Source organism: Anas acuta, chromosome 6 (genome assembly GCF_963932015.1).
Source record: "Anas acuta chromosome 6, bAnaAcu1.1, whole genome shotgun sequence".
NCBI lineage: Eukaryota > Metazoa > Chordata > Aves > Anseriformes > Anatidae > Anas > Anas acuta.
Window position 1 is genome coordinate 19,377,145 of NC_088984.1, and position 27,087 is coordinate 19,404,231.

General features: G+C 37.9%; 1 protein-coding gene and 1 long non-coding RNA gene across 2 annotated transcripts in view; one reads left to right on the forward strand and one right to left on the reverse strand.

Moving 5' to 3' along the window:
- LOC137858228 (uncharacterized) overlaps positions 1–24,750 on the forward strand; it is a 120,095-nt gene extending 95,345 nt beyond the window's left edge. Inside the window, exon 5 of the long non-coding RNA XR_011097582.1 lies at positions 19,002–24,750. This is a non-coding gene — a long non-coding RNA (uncharacterized lncRNA). The remainder of the gene's footprint in view (positions 1–19,001) is intronic.
- LOC137858227 (sodium channel protein type 2 subunit alpha-like) overlaps positions 1–27,087 on the reverse strand; it is a 125,130-nt gene that overhangs the window by 50,052 nt on the left and 47,991 nt on the right. The window lies entirely within an intron of this gene.

The following is a 27,087-nucleotide window of genomic DNA, read 5'->3' on the forward strand; positions in this document are numbered from 1 at the left end:
AGAATTATAACGACATTTGCATGCAATTTATTTGTCATCTCAGGTTAATATAAATGTCACGAGATAAAGGAAAGCATTCTCACTTTCCCTAATCTAAACAAGAAATCCAAAACACACCTTATTATGAAAAGTTAAGAAATGTGTTAACATATTACTTTATTCAGTGTTTGTGAGGATAGGGATTTATATAAAAAGTTGGGCTAGTGTCTCCAAAACACTTACAATTTATATTATAAAGGCGGAAAGAAAAGTAAGCATGTTCTTCCTATTCCTTCCTTCCTTCATTTGTTATGGAAACACTACTCCACCTGGTGGCTTACATTATGCTAGCTGAACTAATAGTGCTCTATTAGACAGCAGGTACTATATTTAAAGTCATATGCACAAGCAGAATGCAACTAGGCTAAGGCTTAGTCCTTCCATTTTTGGATTTCGTGACTAGTATTTTCTTGACTTTCAACTGTAAATTTGATTGTATTATGTTCTCTAATTAAGGAATTTATGAGGGATGAAATGTTTTAGATTTACACAAAAAACACGACACTCTCTCTGAAGTTACACTACTCTCTCTGAGGCTTGATGTATTTTCAAAAAAAAAAAAATTTCATTAAAATTTCAACAAATGCTACATTTTCAATAAGTTACTTTTTTCTAGATTTCTATTTTCTACAGGGAGAACACAATTAATACCCATGGGTGCAATTAGTTCAGGATAAACCGATTTTATAAACTGAGACAAAACAGAATCAAGTCCTCCTTGGTGACATTCAGCAGTGCTATAGTTTTTAACAACACTTCAACAAAATTCAGAAATTGTGGTAGGTTGATCATTGCTGGCTACCAGATTGCCACCCAGCCACTCTTGTACTTTCCCTCATAAAAATAATAACAGGGATAAAATAAAGTAAAAAATCTCATGGGTTGGGACCAGTTCATAACAGTGTGCTCTCCACGAGCTGCAGTTCCTTTGGAACTGCACCAGCTCCACCTGCTCCAGCACACAAATCTGTCCTGGCATGGTACCCCATGGACTGCAATGAAATACCTCCTCCACCATGGGCTATCCCACAGGCTACAGATGAATCTAATGTCTGGCACCCAGAACACCTCTTTCTCAGACCTTGAGGTTTTCAGGGCTGTTTCATGCACTTTTTTCATCATTCCTCACACTGCCATGCAGCATTTTGACACTTCTTGAATGTCTTTTCCCAGAGGCGCCACAAGATGGGGTGAGGGGTTAAAGATGAGGGAACCATTTTGCCAGCCAAAAAGTGAAATCATGTCAGAATTAATGCTATGAATGCTATCATAGAGAATCATAAAGGTTCTGAAAGACACCAAAGCTGGTGAGGAACTGGGTGCCACTGGTGTCCAGGCCATTCTGCACTGGGTGCCACAGGCACCCAGTGCAGAATGGCCTGGACACCAGTCAGGACCTTGATCCCAAATGAACAACCTGAAGCTGGTCTAGAACGGCTCCATTTGCCCCAGGCTTCTACCACCAATGTCATGGACCAGGCCTGCACTACACAGCGGGTGAGAGTTCCTTAAAGACATAGCTTTTCCTCTGGTCACAGTGTCAGCTTAACAGTAGAGACGTGCAGGAAAAGAAAAAAAATTTGATGCCAAATACTTATATATGAGGTGCAGTAGCCCCATTGAATTACCACACCATGCTATCAATCCCAGGAACGTTAAGGCAGCTGCTTCTTCTAGAATCACTTTTAGGTCTCCTCCAAGTTAGCTAATAACATTTTCTACATTTAACAATTTCCCAGCACAAACTGAATTCTCACAGCCGCTAACACCTAGCCTTATGCCAGCCTTTTTTTCCCCTCAAAATTCACCAAACAAGGGTATGCATATATCCAAGTCCTAGCTTTGTCAGATGAGCTATGACAGCTTCTGCATCCCTAGCAAGTACTCTCTACTGTGACAAAAGACAGAAAAAAGGGGTCTTTGCACAGGCAAGTAAGGATACGAGAAATCTCCTGATTAAAGGGGTACAGAAATTGGCCTTATTTTGTGTCAGCCATACAGCATCTTCGGAACACAGAGCGATAGTTATTCTTGGGAACAGGCAGCCCAGGAATGACACATCTTCCCTTAATTATTCCAAAATGGACAACTGGATCCATTCCATCTTAAAAAGATTCACCGTTCTCAAATGGAAAGTCCTTGATTCCTGTTTGGCCTTCTCCGCTGAACCTTCCTAAATCCCTAACATCCATGCCTCTGAAAATCTGACCTGCAATGCTTTGATTGAAGCATTTCCTTCAAAAGTTGGATGATGCCTGTGGCCAGATGCCCAGGGAACATGCACTCATGCACCAGCAAAAAATGAAATCACTCCCACAGGAAGAACACCAGAATCCTTTCCCTTAAAGCTCCATTTTTAACCTAAGAAATAATGTAAGTAATGACACTGTGATTTGGTACCCTTAGTTGCTTTATGTAGCTTACACCTGTTTCTTTTTGTTTTGTTTTGTTGTTTTTTTTAAAAATAAAACTTCCTATATGGTAAATTAATCACTTTTGCATGTGTCACTACAGATACTGAGAACTGTACTCATGTAAGATTTACCTTTCCTGCATTAAGAGATGCAAACTACTGTTCATATTATAAATACGGCTGTATGTACTGACTGTACAGTTTCTGAAATGGTTAGATAGTTGCACAAACTCTGAGGAGTCTGAAGAGACAGGACAGAAAGACCTACAGCCATTAAAACAACCATCTTTAAAGCAAACAAAACTGGTGCTTAAAACCAAATAAAACCAGCGCTGTACACACAGTACTGCTTTGGTAGTGCTGCCCTTTGTGGAGATGACATTGGACATGACATTACATGACATTACAGATTTTTCAGCACATCTACGCACCAGTCCACAATGTCTATCAAAAAGTAGGGACAAGCTTGGAAGTCTAAACAATATTTACATGATTTTGTGTTTTGATGATTTTCTTCAGAAACAAAAAAAGCAGAAAAATCCATGTTAACTAAAAGAAAGGGAAGAAACCTTAAGAGAGTTTTACAGGTTATCTACTACAACAATCAGCCTTTTGGGGATGTTCTTATTACTTGGAGGAAGATGTTTAAAAGCTTTAAAGAGTTTCCACCTTGACTTTATGAAGGCAGATTCAGAAGGTGATGAATATGACCACAGAAACTACTTTTAATTGAACACGTCGCTAACTTATGCCTGCCTATGCACTTAGGCTAAATTTCCTCTTTAGAAACCTGTAATACGTAAAACCAAGAGTTCATGTCTGCTCATTTTACCAAATACCACTATGGCCTTATGACACTTTTTCTGAGTTGTTACCGATGTTATCAGAATAAAAACCAATCCTTCTGCTTTCATGCTGATATTCCAGTGGTATATTCAGCAACACTTAAGTAGTATCCTTAGGGTTGACACAAACTCCATCCAGCCTTTCTCTCTATTGAGACCATAGCCAATGACCGCATCACATTTCAGTGTCAGCATAAAACAAACAAACAAAAAGGATCTAACACCTAAAGGCAACCTCTTCTGTCATTGTCTAATCACAGCCCATACTTCTGGAAAAAAAACAATACACATGTTAAATAGATACTGAGTTATGGATCAGAGACTATGTTTTCTCATCATGACTTTTTTTTTTTTTTAATGAATGTAAATATATACTCTGTAAAATACTGACATCATTTATGCCATTCCATCAAGGAAATTCATTTATCCAGTAAGGAAACAAACTGAAAAAATTATAACAATAGATGGATTAGTTTAATGACTTAAATGTTCTCTTTTCTGCAGTCATGATGGCTACTGTACCACAAAGAAGCAGTAACAAATCAAATCAAAAAACAAGAAAGAATATGAATCCTGAAAGGAGGGGAAAAAAATAAAAATGAAAACCAACACTTCTCCCCCCCCCCCAAAAAAAAAGGTCCCTATGCAAATCTTCATCCCTGTCTCCTCCCTAAAAAAAAAGCAAAGAGTAATAATTATTTTTAAATTAAAAACTCAATATAAGGTTTATGACATGTTCAACATTTTCTACAGACATTTACAAAATATTTATTTTTGCATTTATAAAAATAATGTTCAAACTTCAACCCAAACCACATAGGATCGAAATCTCAGAATGAAGGAAATACATCTCCCATACATAGTATATTTACCTTCATGTTTTTTCAGAGCTGGATACTCTACATCCCATAACACAAAAATGAATTTTTACATTATTATTTTCAGTGTTCTCTCTATCTGTTAATTACTATTGTACATTTCATAGTGCTATTTAAATAAAGTTGAATACAATTTTCAGCATACTAAAGAAGCCTGGATAAATCACTAAGTCTCGATAACCAAATAAATTCTCCTAAGTATGAAAATTAATTAAGACTAAGAAGCTGCTACCATGACAGTCTGTTGATGATGTACACTGAAATTCAATTTGGCAAATGATCACATTTGATGAGTCATCAGCAAACCTACATACATTTTCTTTGTTGTGCTCTTTTATTTTTCTGCATCTGTGTATGTAAAAGAATACAGCATTTTTATTTCAGGGATACTAAATTTGACTAACTATATAAATTAAAATTTGCATTATTAACTACTATATTGCTGTTACTCAATGATGCATCCTTCAGACTGTTCTAGCTGCTAGACAAAAGAAACTGTTTTGATTCCGACTACCCCAATATTACTATTCTGAGAGTCTGCAAAACAAAAAGCTGACGATAATACAAACCAAGAAAGTTCTTAGGAAAATGGGTTAATCTAGAAAGCATCTCCTCTAATCAACAATTAAAAATCTAGTGTCCTTCTTTCCCCTCTCAAAGAATTTCCTGTGCAGACACTAACAGTACTAACACTATTCAGCCACTTATGATCGTAAGCATCAATAAGAACTGAAACATTTCTAAATTATTAATTGTTCTGAACCTGAAGGAATTAAACCTATGGCACATTTCATCCCTTGTACTTCTCACCAGAATATTGTGGCAATGCAATGGGACTAACTGGGACAACTCAGCTTTAAAGATTTTGCCATGCCCTTCATTTACAAGTTGTTTCTTTGTAGTTTGCTCATAAAAATCATATTGAAGAATAAAACAAATGCCTACTGAAAACAGACAACTTCTGTACAGTTCTAATGGTTCAATTTCTTACATGCAACTCACCTTACATGTCCTTTATCCTTTTCAAGTTATTTCAAACTAGCTATTTTCAATTCAGGAATCTCTGATTCAGTGTGTAAGTTTATAGTAATACTTAGAAGATACCTGCAGAGTATTAATGTTGCAGGAAAGCAAAGTGTTAAAAAGGCAGAGGATGCTACTCTTGATCTTAAAAAGAAGATTTCTCTCATATAAATCATTTTAAGAATCTGCAACCACTTGGGCAAGCTGATCAGTCTCTCTCCTTACTTTCTGAAAATTAATTCACAGAATCACAGAATTTCTAGGTTGGAAGAGACCTCAAGATCATCGAGTCCAACCTCTAACCTAACACTAACAGTCCCCACTAAACCACATCCCTAAGCTCCACATCTAAACGTCTTTTGAAGACTTCCAGGGATGGTGACTCCACCACTTCCCTGGGCAGCCCGTTCCAGTGCCTAACAACCCTTTCAGTAAAGAAATTCTTCCTAACATCTAACCTAAAACTCCCCTGGCGTAACTTTAGCCCATTCCCCCTCGTCCTGTCACCAGGCACATGGGAGAACAGACCAACCCCCACCTCGCTACAGCCTCCTTTAATGTACTTATACAGAGCAATAAGGTCACCCCTGAGCCTCCTCTTCTCTAGGCTGAACAAGCCCAGCTCCTTCAGCCGCTCCTCATAGGACTTGCTCTCCAGGCCCCTCACCAGCTTCGTCGCCCTTCTTTGGACCCGCTCAAGCACCTCGATGTCCTTCTTAAATTCATCAAGTTCAGATCCAGGAAACTCAGTTCTCACAGACAAGCATTCCAGTCACTAATGTATTGAACAGAAAATCTTAAATAGAGCCAACACATAACAAATGAAAAACTGTGTGGTTGTTTACTGTTAACAATACAATAAAAAACAGTGAAACACAGTATTTACTTTGTCAGCAAGGTGACATGCATTCATTTTTACTTGAGCAAGTATGATATTCCTGTCATTTGTATGCATGTCAATGACTTTTTTCTCCAGAACACAAATGTATTTTAAAGTATTAAGAACCTGGTTTCTTTTAGGCCCTAATAAATCATGCAGCCAAGTTTTTGGATGATAATCCTAATTTAAATCTTCCTCAATAGGTTAATCCTTTTTACAATCTAATTAAAAGTTTGTATCAAATTTACCCCTATGGTAACACTAATCTTCAGTAACTTATCAGTCACTTATGTTTCCTTCTTTAAGGTATTTATGGAAAAAAAATATCTCATTTTCTGGCTAAGCAAGTTCAGAGAAACTCTTCTGTAAGTCCAATCAAGCATATCAGTTGCTGAAACTTCTTTTTACAGTTTTTGTGTCTATGGTATTTTGTACGACAGATTTGCTTTTGTAAATACCGGTGTTTGATCTTACAATGTTTCATTATCACATTTTGTTCTTTTTACCCTCTGTTCTCCACATTCCTCCTTCAGTTTATGAGATATCATCATGCCAGCTTATGGCACAGTAAGACATTATGTAACTTCCAGCACAAAGCACCAATAACGTGTGCTGGGTAACTTTTGTTCCAAAAGACTTCTTTTATTACACCACAGATGATGACATCAAGATAATTACATTTTGACTTTTACCTTTATCATTTTTGATAATTTTTCTACATAATTTCTTAGTAAAGACAACTGTCAAAGCTTTTAATACTGTATCTGTGGATGTAAATGAGTATGCATCTAACTCCTTGTTTTGATGCTTTTAAGATAAATAGATAAAGAAATTCAGTATTGCCATGGATATAACAACATACTGTAGCTGCTTCAAGCCATGGAGCAATACTCCCTATACGTATTTCAAATGATCATGGTACTTGTACAGTGTTTAGTTTTCTGCTACTCATTAGCTGAAAGAGAGTAGGAAGGAAAGGCAACCATCATACAAAATTATTTTTTTTCACACTGAATACTTTTTACCTAATAATTGTTTTCAGTTACAAAACTGAACAGACTACTTAAATTCACTCTAGTGATAAGAACTCTTCAGGATACAACTGCCAGATTCCCTGTTACAACCCAAAATGTATTTTATCCAGAAATCATATGAACTTAATCTCATATTTAAGGAAGAAAGAAAAACATATTAAAAAAAAAGAAAAAAATCCAATAAAAATTAAGGTTTACATTTACAGAATAAGACTTCAAAGGTACATGGGTCAACAGAAAAGAAAAACAAGAATGGCAATAACAACATTGCAAGTTATTTTTCAAAGTTAGATTTCTCTTATGTCAGATTTGCCACAGTGGTTCCAAGAAATCAATAAACAACACTTTCAGAAAAGAAGAAAGTACTACACTTCCAGATTAAATTTTTAGGAGCTCTCTGGCTCAAATTTCATCTTCACTGAATGAATGCCAGCTGAAAAAGGAAAGCACATAGCCTCAAAAATGAAATCGTGAAGAAAAGAATTGCCACAATAGCCAGAAGAATTACTTTAAAACATTCTGTCTACTTAAAATGTAGACATTTATGAAATTTTTACAGATCATGGCATCATCACCAATGCTTGTGCTCACAGAGCTCTACGATATTCTCTTCTGCCTCCCATCATTTCATACTGATGGATTAGAACAACTAATGGTAGAAACAACAAAAAGGAGGGGAAAAAAAAAAAAAAAAGACTCTTCACAAAGCAACTAATGTCAATGAAACGTCTTTTTTGAATGGTTATTAATCCCTAGGAGATTACTAAGAATTATTTCATAAGAGAGACTAAGTAGTAAATAAAAAATAGCATTTATTTCCGAACTGGATCCCAACAATGCCGCAGACTCTGGTCCACAAAACAAGACTTTATATTCACATACGTGTACAAAGAAATCCAGAAACTACACCATTTAATATTGGAAATGTTTCTTTTATGTTCACAAGTTCATTTAGTATCTGTTAAATGCTACACTAATACAAACTGAAGAATCAGAATTTGCTCCAAGTTCCTAAAGCAGGAATTCTTATTTGATTTTAGCATATATTAGAACTGAAGCTTTTAACATAATATCTAAAACTGATGATGCGGATGCTCCTTGCGTAATGGACCATTTATTGGAAGGCGCTCAGCTACTCTGCTTTCTAGCACAGCAGAAGAATAAGCATAATTGTATACAGCATTATAATACATGACTAATGTTAAATTGGTTTTATCCAAAGCCACTCACAACTTCCATTAACATTTGAAGGAGATTTAAAAAAAATCAACCAACAACTCAATTATGTTTAAAATGGTTAAAGTCTCCCAAACAGTCTTTGTTACTATGAGCAAACATTTACATATAATTGATACTTAGAAGTTATAAAGTTGGAGACAATAAGCACTGTTTCTTTTTTGATTTAATGCAAGAATGATAACTTTGACAAGTAAATTTGCTTTGCATTACAGTTGCGTATAAAACCAGGATAAGATCTTTTAGCAACTCATGTGAGTTACTTGGAGAAGAATGTGTTCAGTAAAAAGTAGAGGCATTTCTTCATATATAAAATACAAACATTTCTGCAAAATAAAGCAGGCTTGGATACAAGATTAGTAACATTTAGCCTGCCACCATATTGTGTTGCTAGAACACGTATTGCAAAACCACAGCCATGCCACTCCCCTACATTAAATACATTTACATTTAGTTTATTCATGTTGAGATCACACTCCAAGATATACTTTTCAATCTCCGTGTTAACCGTTGTGTTGTCAGAGACCTTTTGTCACCCTTATTTTATATATATATATATAAAAAAAAAATAATAAAATAAAGGAAGAAAATAACACAGCTACTCTATTAGTCCTATGTCCAGAACCATATTATAGAAGAAAGTTTCTGTTAAATCTCCCCAAACTCAAGACTGTGAATAAAGGTGCTAAATCAGAGGCTATTGCCAAAAACTGTTGGGAAAAAAGGTGAACATCAGATTTCTCTTGGCATCAGTCATTCTTAGAGTAAGGTGACATCTTTAACAGCAGTCACACAGTGAAGTAGCATTTTACTGCAACCAGAAAACAACAAGCCGCTCTAACAGAACAAGTTCCAAGATACCTCCATTTTATTTGTCTCTTTAAATACGGTGTATTATCAAACAACGGCAAATGCCTTATTTTAAAAAGCACTGAGAAAAGGAATATGCATTTCCTCTAAGCATGCAGGAATTTCTACACGTTTCTATAGTTCAGAATTTTCTGTTCTTTTAATAAAAAGCAATGATACATGAAACAACAATTCTTATGATCTCTTTATCGAAACAGTTATTATTAAACAAGGTATTTATGACTTTCAATTGAAAGAAATTATGTCTCCTGATATAGATCTTTTTAAAATTACAATAATTAAAATTAAAATTATTATTAAAGTAACTTTTAAAAATTACCATATTCTGCTTTCCTTCAGAAATATAGAACTTCCTATCTATATGCAAGCAAAGATTTTTCTTTCTAAACAAGCATATGATGTGTCTGAGATTGACACAAATGACTTGAACTTCTAAAGGAGTCTGCCCTGAGAGAGAAGAGCTCAACAAGAAGTAGATTTTGATGGAGAAGGAGTTAGGCTATACCTCATACCACATGAATGAAAATTTGCTGCAATTAAGGAAAGCAGGTGAACCTATCTTAACTATCTGCATTGGCTCTTTAAAGAAAAGGGCTTTTCAAGTTAGTATTTATGATATATTGGGTTAACTGAAGCCTGGTAAGATCATTACATAAAACAAAACCTATTTTGTTAATTAACTATTATTTGTTTCCTTGTTATAGAGTAGTACACTAATAGCTCTTGCTTTTTATAATCAAATCTAATTTTCTATTAATCATTGTAAGCTTACTGGGGTCCACAGAGCTGACTAAAACAACAAGAAGGCATTTCTTGCATTTGTTTATAAAAGACATGTTCCTCACGTTACTAAAATGTATTATCATGGTATAAATATTTACAGAACTCTGCCTGTGACCCTACCCTGGAAGACTATCCAAACTTACTGGTTGGTTGTTCTTACTAATCGTTAGACAAAAACACATTACACAGGAAAAGCTGAAGATGCTGAACAGAAGGAAAACCCCACAGATAAATTAGTTGTTCCATTAAGGATGAAATTTGGGAAAGAATTCTTGAAGGTTGAGTCTCTGCATCAGTGCCTGGGGGAGCCCCACACACATTTCACACACAGACACAGAATTTCTAGGTTGGAAGAGACCTCAAGATCATCGAGTCCAACCTCTAACCTAACACTAACAGTCCCCCCTAAACCATATCCCTAAGCTCTACATCTAAATATCTTTTAAAGACTTCCAGGGATGGTGACTCCACCACTTCCCTGGGCAGCCCATTCCAATGTCTAACAACCCTTTCGGTAAAGAAGTTCTTCCTAATATCCAACCTAAAACACCCCTGGCGCAACTTAAGCCCATTCCCCCTCATCCTGTCACCAGGCACGTGGGAGAACAGACCAACCCCCACCTCACTACAGCCTCCTTTAAGGTACCTGTAGAGAGCAATAAGGTCACCCCTGAGCCTCCTCTTCTCCAGGCTGAAGAAGCCCAGCTCCTTCAGCCGCTCCTCGTAGGACTTGTTCTCCAGGCCCCTCACCACATCCAACAGAACTGTTGTCCGTATGTTTTCACTGCAAGTTAAAGGGCTGGGAGGACGGACAAAAGGAGAAAGTTTCTTTCACCTTTTTACAGCTAGGTGCTGGGATTTCCACAGTGGATCCACTAAAACAAATCCTTTCAAAGTTCATTTACTTTCCAGGGAGACCACCTCAGCAGCAAATCAGAACTGGCCCATAATTTTTGTTTCGATCTGAAGTTATAGTATTAATACAATAAATAAATTACATACAGACAGTAATTCAGGATACATAAGCACTGTGCACAGCAGAGAAACTACACATCCATGAGCACGGGATCTTTTCATTAGCTTGTTCTTGCAAATGTGGAACCAGAAGTTCACCCACATTCACCCACCAATCCATGTACATCAGAATACTCCATGGAAATTACTCAAACCTTGTAAACAATGTTAGGATATTGGGATATAAACACCTCTACGTAATTTATTCCACCTCATCAAGGTGTAGTGAGATGAGGCAACAGGACGAGGGGCAACAAGCGCAAACTGAAGCACAGGCGGTTCCAGCTCAATACAAGGGGACACTTTACCATTAGGGTGACAGAGCACTGGAACGGGCTGCCCAGAGAGGTTGTAGAGTCTCCTTCACTGGAAATACTCAAAACCTGCCTGGATGCCATCCTGTGCAACGTGCTCTAGGTAATCTTGCTTGGTGGGGCAGTTGGATTGGATGATTTTTAAAGGTCCCTTCCAACCCCGCCCATTCTGTGATTCCAATTGCTATTCATTTTTCAGACTTTAGACTGCTACATGACTCAAACTTTTAGTATCCCCATTCCAATAACTTTCCCATAAAACTGATTTAAAGACAAAATGATCTTGAATGCTTTACCTATATCGTATTAAAGTCAATGTACTCGGATCCCACTCAGTGCTGGCACAAACACCCACTGTTAAACTTTCAGTAATGCAGAAAGTGTTACTGTGAGTTATAACCAACTACACGGAAGTTAGAAGATGCTTTTTTCCACAAAGGGAACATGTATGCTATGTCCGAAGTCAATGACTTAGTTTCTTTCGATTGCAACTAAACTGAAAAAAATTAAGATGCCTGTTTCTGACAAATCTCTGGTATTGTATTCATAACCAGTTATGTAAAATAATGGTACAAAAGTCAGAGAAAAGATGAGATTGGGAAGCACATTTGGAATTGAGACAGTCCACAGTCCAGCTCAGAACAAGGCTAAGGTTACTCTCCTGGTATGGCCTACATACAGAACCCCGTAGGCTCATGGGGTCTGTTTCAGGTTTCCTCTCCCTCCCCTCCACTGCATCTCTTCAAGATGTCCCAAGGTGCCTCAGTAAATAATTTACCCACCACATCCCGGCCTAATCTTTGTGCTAGCCCAGGTTTCTCTTTCCAGCTCTCTATTGGGTTCAGCACTGCCTGCTCATTCAGGTCCCTGACTTGTGTTAAAAACAGGTGGCACTGGAATATTTCCTGCAGCTTTTTCTGGTCTGTTATCAAATTTCTTTCTCTGTTTTTGTTCCAGTCTTTGACCATTACTAATACAAGTCACCATTGCAAACCAACAGAAAAAAACGATGTTTAATCACCACAGCTCTCAAATAACTGCTGCTGAAAGCTTCCCTCCTGAACAATGGGAATGAAGAATTAGCCAAACCAAGTCAAGGTTTAAAAAAAGGAAGACTTTTATTATTATATTTAGGTCCTCCTGAATAATTATAAAAAAGCAGAGTGTGTAACAAAACCTTACAAGATAAAAGTTGTTAACAAATTGTTATTAACAATATAAGTCATTGCAGAATCCAAACCTATGGTTCACTGGATTTTAAACAGGCAAAAACCATGTTCTTTTATTCTTAAAGTGTACACAGACCATGGTTTTCAATGTACCAGAAAGCTCAATATGTTCTTGTTTCCTTTAGACCACAGCAGCAAAACAAATATATCTACCTACAGTACAAAATAGTTTTCCCATTTCTTTAAACCTGCTGAAATTCTGAAGCAACCCTCAAGTTTATTTGGTATTATGCATTATTATGCTATAATAAAGGTGGGAGGATTTTTATTAGGTGTTTTAAGGACTACTTTAAAAATCAGTACTTTTGCTCTGCTTTGATTTTCCATGTACTAAAATATAAAATGTCTGAGACAGCAGAATTGAACAGACATATATGAAAGATTTCAGAAAGCATGCGTGCTTTATGGAACTTGTGCTTTGTGCACTTAGTACATCTTACAAGCTTTATAGCCTGCAAACACAATTCCCTTCAGGTTTTCTCCCTTAGAGGGAAAGGAAAAGACTTTGGGAAAAAAAAAAAAAAAAAAACGCAGGGGGGTGAAGGAAGCATTTCTCTCATCCACTCCAAGTATAAAGGAGGTTAAAACTGGCTACTGACTGCAAAAGAAATAAAGCAAGCAGTACAGCCAGACTTCTTTCAGTTCTACATTCTGGCCAGACAGACTCCCTATACCTCACTTAATGGGCTCATTAGTGTAATCTGAGTCTACTTTTTGTGCCTGTCTAATTTTCTAGAGGCTCAGCTGCTGTTCTGCAAATCGATACAGGCTGGAGGTGATCAGTAAAACCTGGCTTGGATTAGAGTGATAGAGAGGCAAAATTCCCAAATACATTCTACCAGTGTTTATGTATCTTCATGCAAACACCCTGAAAATGGAAAATTGCATCAGCATTCATTATAACAGAGATGTACGGCAGGATGTTCTTCTTAAAAAGGCTCACCTGTCAGGTCCAAAAAGGATTTAGCACCTCCAATATATTATTGATTTTTCATTAGAACCAAAAAAAAAATATTATATTTACTCATGGCATCCATTAAAAACCCACAGAAGCAGAATAAGCCTGTAAAACTGAGATGAGAGTTCAATACCAATTATTCAGTTTAACAGCCTAAAATGCAGTGCTGTGATGCTACAGCAGATTTTGGAGCCATCAAGCACATTGGCAAAGTTCACTACCTGCTTCCCAATGAGCAGGACAGCACGAGAAGGAATGAGAAAACATGCTAGAACACTTTAACAACACAACATGATAGGAAATCACAGAAGAGAGACCAAGACTAAAGCAGATGTCTGAATCAGTTCCATTGACAACAGCTTACTAACCTACTTCCAGCTAACACTAAACATGCTTCCACAGGCAGGAGATCCTAAAGCCACTGTTTTTACTGCATCCATTTCATACATAGAAAGATTTATTTTCTAAATATTTGAATCTGTGCTAAAACAAAACAAACCAAAACCAACACAAACTGCAGAACATATTATTTTCTAATAAAGCAACAAGAAAATACCATACTTCAAGAGTTTCTTATTCAGTTCTTCACAGAGGAGTGCCCTTATCACACTCTGCCTCCCAGGTAAAGCCAGAATGCAGGAGCAGGAATAGACGAAGATGCTGGCTACCCCCATGTCCTCCCCAGAGGTAACTGAGGTAACACAACAGTGATTGCCACCAAAGCCTGCAGAATTGTGACATGATTCTTAAAAAGGATGGAATGAATAATAATAATAATTAAAAAAGACTCTTATCTGGCAACCTCAGCTGCCCTTTTTCTTTCCTCTTACCCACTAAAATAGTACAAAGTCTGTTTACATATAAACATTTATATATTTATTAAGGAATGTTTGTATGACCTTAATAAACATTCAAATGTAGATGCATTTGGGGAATAAGGAAGTACAAGTATTATTCATTTCCCAAGTCTGTAGAACAGTTCATACAAAAACTTCAAAAAAAAAACATTAAAGAAACACAGGAGGAAAGATTAGAAAAGAAACATGGAAAACAAGTTTCTTGAATTTCAAGTGTTTAAATATCCTGGTGAGCCTAGGATGATAATGGTAGGTGTTTCACAATCAAATAAGCACTGCACTTGTTATCCTCCCACTGTTTTACTCACTTTTCTTAAGGAATATACTGTTTGGTGTTTTTGTTGTTGTTTTTTTTGTTTTGTTTTGTTTTTCTTTTGAAATAAGCTTTTTCCCTACGACCACCAAGCCTTTTCTGTAAGCAATGTTAATTCACTTACTCTGTATCAGCCATTTTCAGTCATTCATGTGATCATAACATGATCATATCATGGTCTAAACTTTTGGGCAGACCTGTGTGGTGCCAGGAGTTGGACTTGATGTTTCTCACTGGTCCCTTCCAACTCACGATATTCTATGATTCTATGATTACAGAACAACGGAACCTGCAAGATAGTTTTGGCAATAGTTTTCTCCAGGGCTTGACTCCAAGTCTTTGTATTTTCTGAAGGATTTGTCCTCCCTCATCCCTTTTTTCCCTACTTGGCTTTCTATTTTACTTGACCCTGTATTCTGAGACAGCCTTGCATTAGAATTTATCTGAAAGTGCATCCAATGAACAGGAATAAAACAGGAAATCTTTCTCCACCACAGAAAACCATACAAACCCCACAAAAACTAAGGCTTTGAAGGAAACTTGGAAACACATCTCCTGCTTTAGTTCACTTTTCTTAATTACTTGCTTTTGAAAAATTATTCCCCTTCTAGTTTGCATAAACAGTTATGGACAACACACAATAAACTCAACTAGATCACATTATTTTAAAACAAAACCTCAAAGTTATACTAGCCTTGCACCTGCAGGGAAAAGGATGAACAAATAAAAAGACATGGCAGTATTCTCTAAAATCAAACAACAGAACCTGTTGAATGAAAAAGGAAATCCAGATCTGAAGGAGTTTAATTTCATAATCATTTACTTTGCACTGAAAAGGTTTTCTCCTTCACATTTCAAAGTCAAGGATGCACTGGCTGCTATCAATTGCAAGCTTATGTATGAGTAAGAGGCAGTAATAAAAGACATACAGCACTGAGAGGTTAACAAATATTGAAATTACTAATAGCTATTAATGAATTATTACTACAATCAAACCAGGGAACTGTATTCTGAAACCAATTTATATGGATCAAAGTCTAATTTAAAGGATGTCACTACTATAGGTAGTGAGAAACAGAAATTTCAGCAATTAAGATTCTGGAAAGGCAATGAGAAAAAGATTAATTTCTATGAGCTATTTCATCAAAATCTGTAGGCAAAAATAAATGCAGTGTTTTGGTGTAATATACTCTTTCAGTCACTGACAACATAAAAATAATTTAAACGACTTCACCTCGCAATTCAATGCAAGGAGACAGTTGTTTTAGTTGTTTTAATGACTTTTATTTTGACAAACTTTGAAAAAAAATCAAAATATTTGCAATTATTGCATCAGCTGCAATAAAAAAAAAAAAAAGTGGACACTAAGCAGGTTATCATGATGCGTGCCTTTCACTTCAAGAGAAATGCCATAGAAAAAGTGTCTGCCAATCATACCTACTCAGAAGTCACAGGACCATCTTCTTGCTTGGAATCATTAATTTCCCCTGCCTCGAATCCAGTGATCCACAAGGCTTCTGAATTGAGCACACCTGGGCACCTGGTATGGTTGTGAGACTTCAGAATCATTTGCCCACAAAAGATTTCAGTTACCCTGATGAAAGCCAGGCTTCCTCAGTGTTAACCTTTCAAAGAAAACTAAGATATACTAGCCAAGTCCAAGTGCTCATCAACAGCCTCCACTGGAAAAATAAACTAGGAGTCAAGTTTTAGATACGATGAGATTACTAATCTAAGAGGTCAGCACACAACAGTAACAGTAACTCACAACAGATGACTCCATGCAACAACCCAGAGTGAATTAACAGCTTTGAATGAGCAGCTTCTAAGTGTAAGCAGGTAACTACTAAAATCTGAACTGAAAACTGGCCACTGGACAAGGTACAGGGTAGGCAGATTAGCTCAAAACATCTGTTTTTGTTGTTGTTGTTTAGATGCTGTCCAACAGACAACCAGACAAAAGAACAAGATTTGGGTGCATTACGCAGTAAGTACTATCAAAAAAGTGTGCGTCTTAACTAATGCCAATAAATACACAATATCCAAAATCAATAAAATGTGCATGGGGAATTGTTTTGTCTTCCCAGATCTTCACATGGAAACATCTCCTAGGCTATCTGCCACCAGCTGGCTACTTCACTGCTGAGCAGAACTGAAGACAGAAATTATCATCTTTTTATTGAAACTACATTTCACACATGATTGTATGTGTTGGAAATAGATGTGATTTGAACTGGCTTGGGTGCAAAGGATAAAGTTATTTTAATAATCACGTTCTGTCAGTGAAACATTAAATCATATATAAATGATACCAAGTTAAGTGTTTTCTCACCTCATCATAAGCTACTGCACAAAAAGACCATGAAACTTCTGTCCTCAGAAGTTTTTAAAACCTGGTTGGACAAAGCTCTAGGCCACCTGGTTTGATTTCAGCACTGAGCAGCTCTGAGCAGGAGAGCTGATAAAGCTCCAACATGAACAAATCTGTGATCTGTGGTTGCCATGCATAAAGCTTTCATCACAAGCTTTTTTGTTTCAGTGAGCTACTTTTATTTCGGTGTTTGAAATCTTTGTAGATGAATACAATGTTTTAAAAGCTGCTCATAATAGAAATATACAATTTTAAGAATGTTTTCTTAATACACTTGAAGTAGTACATAGTTCCCTAGAAACAAGGGAGTCTTTGCCCCAAAGTGCTACATTGCTACGGAAAGCAGCCATTATATTGTACAACCACAGTATAATTTCAAACGGAATTGTTAGACATTCACTAAAAACATTTACTAAAAAAAAAAAAAAAACACCACACATAACACTATACAGAATGCAGCATTTGGATTTAATCCCCCACCCCCTTTTTTTTTTTAAACTTAATTCACCACCATTTTCTTTTTCAGACAAAAATAAAGCAGCTGTTTCAGACCAGACCACCAGATTCACTGTACTTTATCAGCAATGCGGAATGACACTCATCTGCAAAATCTTCCATATTCCTTCCTCCCCAGTCATACAGTAGGAATAAATAATTTAATGAAGTACTCATCAGCAGAGGGGAATAGACTATTAGTCTGTGCCTGCGTTCTTTTCCCCTCTCTTCCTTGAATCTCTTAGATGTGTATATTTTATAGCTTAGCAAAATAACAGACATATGAGCTTAAGAAAAAAAAGCTCCTGAGTATCTTCAAATTCATGCTCAGCATTGTAAAATTAAAAGTGAATAAAGAACTAGCATGAACAGATTGTTACAGCATTTGAGAAAGAACCAGAAGAATCATGCTGCTTAAGAAACTAGAAGAAAGGCAGTAATATTTCTCTCTATATCAGTAATATTTCTCTCTATATATACATATCTACATATAAAACAATCACTCTTAGAAAATCAGTTACCAGAGAATTTTTCAACCCCGCAAAATTAAACATCCATGAGCTTCTAAAATATACCTGCAAGCACGCAATCCTCATTTGCCAGTAAGCACATTTACATATATCAAATTACTTAACATAGGACCAAGCTAGTATGATTTGGCCCATTTCTCCAAAATGGGAAGGGCATTCTCCTAATCTGAGTGACCAGGGCAGATTTTTGGTAGAAAAACTTGAAGATTATCTTTATTTATTATTTCAATTTGGATTGTACTAGAATCCTAGCATCAACAAGTACAAACAGAGAAGAAACTGGTGTCATGTCGGGTTCTTGTCCTGCTTCTAGAGTTTTTAACTAAATTTTTAATCAATGTAAAAGCTTTAGAAAAAGTCATCAGTACTGCTATGAAACATACAGAATGCCTGTGCCTGACCCTAGAAATGACACTATTTGCTTAAAGCTATGGGTGTTGCTGTTCTGAAGTGTATAAATGGTTGATACTATTTTCCTTCTGATTTTTTTTTTTTTATGGGGTTCAACTTCCATATACTGTCAACCTTTCTCTGAAAAAACAGCAAACAGCACCCTCCCCAGAAAGTAATTTACTTATTTACATTTCTCTTAAACCTGAAGCAACTTGAAAGGTATACAGGCAGTAAAGGAAAAAAAAATAAAAAATCAAAAACACTAAAAAGTGTATTACAATAGAAAAATTTGAGATTCGCTTGTAGAATGGAGTGACTGTGGTTTCAGCCCAGAACACCCTCCTTTGATATCTGTCCCTCAGCAAAATGATGAGAAAATTGTTCAGCATATCTATGCAGTATTATTTCACTTTTAAGTAATTGCTATGATTTCTCAGAGTTGTCAAATCGACAGTTTTAGATTAACAGAAAAACTCTCACCCTATGCCTTTCTCACAACTATTAGACAATTGTTTATGTCTTGCAGGCTGCTGGTCTACTTGGCCCTGTGATCAACTGAAGAAATCCAGAGAAAAAGTACGGAAAGCATTATGCAGCAGAAAGTGCACAAAGAAGATCCAATTCACATCAATCTAGACAAGCAGTATTTCTGAAAGGCTCTGGAATTTCTTTTCTGGAGTCCACAAAACAAAAAGGATGAGAAGCACAAGTACTCTCTTCTGATTATACATATATCTTCTCAAAAAAAAAAAAAAAAAAACAACAAACAAGTGCCTGAAGATTTTATTGAAAATTAAATCAACTTTCTACAGCAGAAAACGAGACACTCTTGGTTTTGTAGCACTGCACCAAACCGTTAACCCTAAACAGAGAAATAGTGATTAATTAGCAATAAACACAGATACTTATGCTAATAAGTGTACATCATCACAAATACAGTATCTGCTAAGTATCTGTTTACTTAGTGCAGCAAAACATCTGGAAGTCATTACTTAATTCCTTTTCATCATCCATGAAATATATCACCACTATGTAGGAGAAGAGAACACTGCTTGAATTTAGTGAAAGGACAACGACGCAACAAGATGAAAATAAAATATGCCTCTAGGGATCAGGAGACGGAAGAAGAGTGCAGGAAAGAAATACAAAATAAGTGATCATGGCTATTTTGTGCACCAGACAAATGGACTCTTCTTTCATTCAATTTATTACATCTAATTATCAAAATAATCTTTTTTTAAGCCACAGAAACTGCTACAAAATATCATTAAATATCATCTCTGAAACATCATTAAGTATCAACCACAAGTATCTACAACATAAAAGCTTTATATCACATCTTCCACATGACAGACTTTGTCTTACAAGAGAAAACAAAAAACAACTGTATATTCATAAATCTGTTGTATGCCCTTCGAGTGATGCAAGTTTTTATGACTACAAGGGTCTGCAAACTTAGCGATTCTCATTTATTTTACTTAATTCTTAAAAAAAAAAAAAAAGTCCTCGAAGGTGTCACTCTAATCCTGAAACACCTTTTCCCAGATGAAGTTAAGGGTCATGATATCAACAAAGTATTGGGTAACAATGAGTAACTTGGGAGTAAACTGAGATTTAATTTTTCAAAGACCCATAAACGTGAAAAATAGGGTAAATCCTTCAAAAAATGACAGCAACTACCCTGCAAGAAGAAAAATAAAATTCAATGAATTAGGATTACTGAATTCAACTTATTAAATATATATTTTTTCTTATCAAATGTGGTATAAAATATCAAATCTAAATGATCTTAGTGGTTGTCGTGGTGTCAGTTGGGACAGAGTTAATTTTCTTCCTAGTAGCTGGTATGGTGCTGTGTTTTGGATTTAAGGATGAAAACATTGTTGGTAATTTGCTGATGTTTTAGTTGTTGCAGTGCAGTGCTTACACAGAGCCAAGGACATTCAGCTTCTCATGCTGCCCTGCCAGTGAGGGGGCTGAGAGTGCACCAGGAGCTGGAAGAGGACACAGCCAGGACAGGTGACCCAGACAGGCCAAAGGGACATCCTTTGTTTTATTTTTGTTTTATTGTTTTTACAGTGGTGTGCTGAACAATAAAACTGGGAGGAGTTGTCCAAGGTGTGCATGGGGCTGTTACTCAGGAACTGGTTGGACATCAGTAGGCTGGTGGTGAGCAATTGTGTTGTGCATCACTTGTTTCCTTGTTTTTTGTTTTTGTTTTTCATTTCTTTTTTTTTCCTTACTAAACCATCTTTTTCTCAACCTATGAGTTTCTGCACTTACACACTTTCAATTCTCTCCTCTGTCCCCCTGTGGAGGGTGGTAAGGAACAGCTGTGGGTTGCTTAGCTTCCTGCTGGGTTAAACCACAACAGTGGCACTAAACTTGAATTCTGGGAAACTGCACAATAAAAAACAGCATACAAATCCCTAGAAAGAACTGGAAACAGCAACTGAAAAAGAAACATAGCTTTCATGAGCTCATTGCCCTATAAAATGCCTAGAGAAATTCACAAGTTCACTCAAAATTATCTAACACAATGGTTCATTATGTCAGGTAGTCACATCCTTAGAAATCCCATGCATAGGCTACCAAAGAAATACAGGCTATGTTAACCAATAACTTGGAATCCAGCAGTGGCAGGCCTGACTGCAGGCAGAGGTCAAGCAAACCACTACCTTACAACCTCTAAAAAAAAAATAAAAAATCATGCATTCAACAAAAACTCAACACAGCCCATCAACACTTTGTTCTACACAAAAGCCAGAATTCACATCCCAAGACAGAAATAGCATAACAGAAAATGAATTTTATTTGTTGCTGGCATAAAGGGAAGAAAAGTAGATTGAAAATGAAAATTGCTGTCTCTTACCCAGCCAATAAATGGCAGTATTCCTGGACCAGCCTCCTCTAACTGTGCTGAATCTGCTGTCTCTAAACAAAGATCCGACAAGTTTTCATGGATTTGTATGGAAGCCAGTCACTTTCATGGCACCTTAATATGAGATAACTCTAAATACAAAGTTCCTTCATCTTCACTGTTTCTACATCCATGTATACCTAAGCAGTGCCTCTATACATGGTCTTCCTCAATACAGAGGTCACCTCACTATCTGTAGAGCACCACTGTCTCCTTCCTCTTTCCTCAGATGGTGTGTAGATATTTAAAGACAATGAAGATTTGAAGTACTCTATCCAGGAATTTAAGCTCCTGGAAAATGACTATCCACTTCACCCCTACTACAAAGTAAGGGGGGAAAAAATTAAAAACACCTTATGCACCATATAAAGAAATACAGTAAAACTTGTAGCAAATGAGAAGTTTTTACAGCAAAATGCTGCAGAACACTTATGAACACATTGCAGCTACACAGCATGTCATGTTTTCCTCTGCATCTGTACCAATTAATTTGCCTGTAACATATTAAAAACTCTGAAGATACCACTTATGCTCAAATCATATTTATTTCAATTCTTTTGAGGTTTCCTGCTTGAATATAGACCTTTCTGGAAGAGAAGATAGACAGGTAGCTTCTAGATAGAGCTGGAATGAAGTCACAAGGGCTGAGCAGGCACAGCACCTTTTGCTGGCTTCAAGGCTGAGGAAATGCACGGCTCACAGGCAGGTACCAGAGATGTCACTGATTGATCTAGGGCAAAGAAGCCTAACTCACTTCTATGTGGCTGGCCTCTAAAGCAAATGTTTCCTTACTGGCTGATGAGCATCCCAGAAGACACATTTCTCACTATTATAAAGGGTTTGCATGCTACTTAATCAAGCTGGGCAGCCAATAAGCATACATATGCTAATTAAGCATGTAGGTAATAGAAACAAAAAAGCTTCTTCCCAGTTGGTATCTAATCAAGTATCAAACATTTTGTCTACACACATAGCTAACTGTCAGCCTATGAACTACACAGTGTTATTTAACTTGGGAGGGCAATCACCAAAGTGGGTGCAGGCAGCAGCCTGTAAGTGAGGAGGGAATTAGGGAGACACAAGGGTGGCTATGGTAAGAAAGATGAGGCATGAGATGCTCAAGAATTACTAACAGAAAGAAGGGAAAGGCTGCAAATGAAGTAGGAAGGGGAGAATACAGCCTTACAGAACCTTTCATGGCCTATCCACTTAATTAGAAATTATTTACACACAGGAAAAATATGTAGGCAAAATACTTCCCAAGGATGTTGTAAATATTCTGAGACATGCATTATACATTGGGGAACTGGAGATACATTTATGAGCACAGTCAGATTTCAAATAGCATACTTAACACACACAAACACACACACAAAAAAACTTTGCAACTGCACTGTAGCAAAGTCAGTATCTATAACAGCATCATGAAGTGATGCACCTTATTATAAGGTCCAAGTGGGTTTCAAGATTGGTTTTACTTTTTTTTTTTTTTCTCCTTAGTATCTTCTCACCATATTATGTACTTATTTCTATATGAAGATAACCAGTATGGTAAATCAGAATTGTCCAGATACACGCCAAACAGTGCGTCAAATGCTTGCCGTGACTTTTCCAGGAACTCAGGCAGCAAGACTTGGTGGTCTCTCAGAAGTACCTACAGGATAGACCAGAATGCCTAGAGACAACCTGCCTGCTGCTTTGGGTGCAGTATCAATAGCATCAGAAATTTATAACCTGGCAAGGATGCCAGGCAGCAGTACCAGTTCCTATGCTGCTGTGGCACCCAGCACTGCCTGTCCCTGGATGCTCCTAAGTGAATACGTGCTCCAGCTCACCTGCATCAGTGGGCAACACTGCAAGGGCACAGATGGACACTGGCTCTTCATGAGCACACTTCTCTCTCTATGATTGAGAGATTTTAAACAAGAATTTTCTGTCCAAAAGTTCAGGATAACAATTGGATAATGGTTCTACAAAAGCACCTTCTTGAAGACACTGCTCGGGCTAAATGAAAAAATAAACTAGATCTACATGTCAATAATTTCAGCAAGATAAAAATAACCCAGGAGGATCAACTGAAAGCATAGATAAACAAGGGACTGATGCTTTAAATGTTACAGATATGTCACAAAAGTACATGCTCTTCAAGAAACTCACTGGAGCAGTTCTTGTTTTTCCCTTATTTAACTTACAGAACTCCAGGAAATAAAATTTCTTGGGACGACTTTCAACAAAGAAGTCCATTTTTGACAGAACTCCTAATGAAATAACTATATTAAACTTTACCACTCACATATGAAAACAGATTCTAACTTCTGTGTTGTTTTTTTTGTTTGTTTGTTTGGTTTTGTATTGCTCTTCCAGAATGCAACAACTAAATGTTGTGTGTTTTTTTTTTCCTAAACTTCTCCATTGTTCTTAATTCTACAGCGGATTTCTCACAAGATTTTAATAAAACTTTGTATTGAACTTAATACATAGCATGACAATATACAACCTATAGTTAGACACGTGAGAAAGGGTTTATCTCCTATCTGGAAATAATCTAGTTAATGATAACAAAAGCCTTAACAAGAGAAGCAAGACAATTAATGGAAATTCTCCCCTGGTAACAGAACAGTGTGCTTTGGACTTGGGTGTTTCAACCAGTACAACCACTCAACATTGGGAATGACTCAACTGTCTCTAAGGAGCATGACATCTGTGATTATTATTGATAAATACGTTCTTGTCTTGGGCTGAGCGCACAATTTATTTCAAGAGAAGGGAAAAATCTTCTTTAAAATTAAATTATATCAGTCTCCACTCTGTGGGTTGAGCATTGTATGCACGTATGCACTCCCAGAGGACACACTGTACTAGGTACCCAACTGAATGTCCCAATAAAAAATTAAACGAGGACATATGTGCTTAACGGATTGGGCCCAGGGATACGTTTCCTTACACTAGAATAAGGTAGAATGTCTTTCTTATTCTATCGCTGCTTATTAGTAGCAAGGATGTATTAAAAATAAATGCTTATATAAAGAAAAGCAAAGTATTTATCATCTGTTCAACACTATGTCAAAACTCTGTCTTTTCCCTCAAACAAGAGAAATAAGTTTTAAAATAAAATATTGAAGAGGAAACTGTTCCTATCAATATTGTACTTCTGGTAATAAAGCCTGAGATTAACAAAATCGATTTAGAAGCCCAGTAATTTGTTCACGTCTCATACTATTTATCTACACTTTGCATTTCTTTTAATGTGTATAATTAAAAATCAATACAACCCATTTCACTAATTTCCATTCCTCTCTGCTGAACTTCAGCTGCAAATACTGAATAATGTTTTGAGAATGAAATGGGAAACCCTTGTTTTTGTGTCTCTTAGGAATAATATAGAAGTATCTGTGAATGCCTTAGCCTTGCTCAAATCTTGCATTTTCATCAAGTGAATGTTCATATAATGTTAAAATTAAATACACCTTCAAAAGACCATTTTAAAAGTCCACAGTGTTTTTAAAAATACTGTACTGGGTCTGGTAAAACCACCACAAATACACAAGAAAGAATTAAAAACAAGAGCCTAGATGAGATTGTTCTCTTAAATCCCTCACATATGCAGGTGACAGGGTGGGTGAAGATGACCTGAAACCACTGTGTCTGTCTGTTGGCCAGCCTGGCCCTTGGCAAAGGTGCCCACCTCCAGCTGCTCCAAGCCTCTGTGCACAATGCCTGCAGCTGGGCTCTGCCTTCCCTTGCTGACACACCCTTTTCCACCAGAACCGCCGAAGAGCCTCTGGGTTTCTCCCGGAAAGCTTGTAGTCAACACACAGGATGACTTCTTTCTATTTGTGTCCAACAGCTTGTTGGATGATAACAACAACACTGCAACCCATCAGGCACAACTAATAAAAGGTAAATTTTCAATCCACATAGAAACTATGGGACATTAACCCCCCACTATTGACATGAAAATGGCTGTGTCAGAATTGCCTTTCTTTCCATATGAAAATCCATACCTTAATAGTGCTGTGGTACTGTACTTCAAATGACAAACACACACAAGACACACAATATAAATACTCAACCTAAATTGCAAATTCTGAATCTATGTATTTACAGGAGAAGTGTATTGAAATTAATTAATTTGATGAAAACCTTTCCCCTGCATGACTGTTCAATGAACAATCATATACTTTAGTACGAGGGTTCCTTCCATCGTTCATTTTCTTACCAAGACACTTGGACGCTGAAACAGTACCACTCATGCAGAAAGCACAAAACACATGTCTCTAAATAACTACCATTTCTATAGAAGTCGTGACCAAACATTTTAGGTAAGTAAAACCACCTCGCTCTCTCTGGAATAAATGATGGGATGCAGAAAGTGTAGAGTTAAGGTAACAAGGTGCATAAGAGCAATCTGTGCATCAGGTTCCCCACCAGTAAGGTGTGTCAGACATGACAACATACTGTTGCTTGTTGTAGCTTTTCCTGTTGCTTTGCTCTCTGCCACGCACTTCTTCGATTTTTCCACAAATGCGGCCACCACTGCCTAGCAACCAAGGGGACATGATGGCAGAGAGCAAAATCCCCCACCCAGAGCTCATCCTGCTCCATCCCCACAGCTGCAAACTATCTTTTATGGCAAATTAAGAAGAATACATGTTATTTGTTGCTCTGGAGACACTGAGTGGGGACCTCAGAGGAGACTTGGGATGCACTGGGGTTTCTCTTCTAAGGGTGGAGACTAAGAAAGTATGAGATCAATGGGTGAAACAGTTCCCCGGACGCTTATACCAAATAAAAATAAATAAATAAAGAGGGGGAAGAAAGAGAGAGGAAGAGAGAGCAAAGAAAAGAGAAAGCCAAGTGCCGCAGCGATGGGGAGCAGAAGAGCCATCAAAAGGCAAGGGGATAAGGCAATGAGGCTGCCTCCGGGCCGAGGGCAGGAGGGGGCCAAGGGATGCGCGAGCGGCAGCCCGGAACAGAGTCGGGGCACAGCCCCCCCCCAGCCGCTGCTCACCTCTGCCATGCCACAGGTACGCGCCGCCTCGGTGCTGCGGGACAGCCGCTGTCCCGTTCACTCCTCGCCTTGCCTCGGCTCCCTTCGCCCCGAGCGCCCAGCTCCGCGCTGCAGCCACCGCCCCAGGAGCCTCGCCCGGCCCCGCCAGCGGAGGGAGGCGGCCGCGCCCCGCCACCACCGCGCCCCCTGGCGGCGGCCGCACAGCGGGAGGGGCCGGGCGGGGCACCGGGGCGCGGCCGGGCCGCTGTGAGGACGGGGGTGGGCTGCAGGGGGCCGGTACCCGGGGATGGGGGAGCGTCCGGCTGCGAGGGGGCCCCGCGGAAGAAGGGGGAGCAGCCAGCGGGGGTGCTCGGAGCCGGGCGCACGGCAGTTTCCCGGCCGGGCAGCCGCCGGTACCGCGGTGATGGACAACAGGTCCCTACAGACCTCGGGGAAGTAGGCACCGGAACAGCATTAGGCCGCGAGACCCGACAGCTCTAGTTCTTAAAACGTGTGTCTGAAACCATTACGGATAGCTAGCTACAACCAAAACATTTCAACTTATCCACCCACCTGGGCTCCTTGGCACTTTCAACATCAGTGGCTCGTATTCCTGGAGGTTTCTGGCTATGGCCTGGGTGTACCATCTGCACCAATTCCCCATCTGATATTCTTAGGACCTCTATTAATCTGCAAGACTGG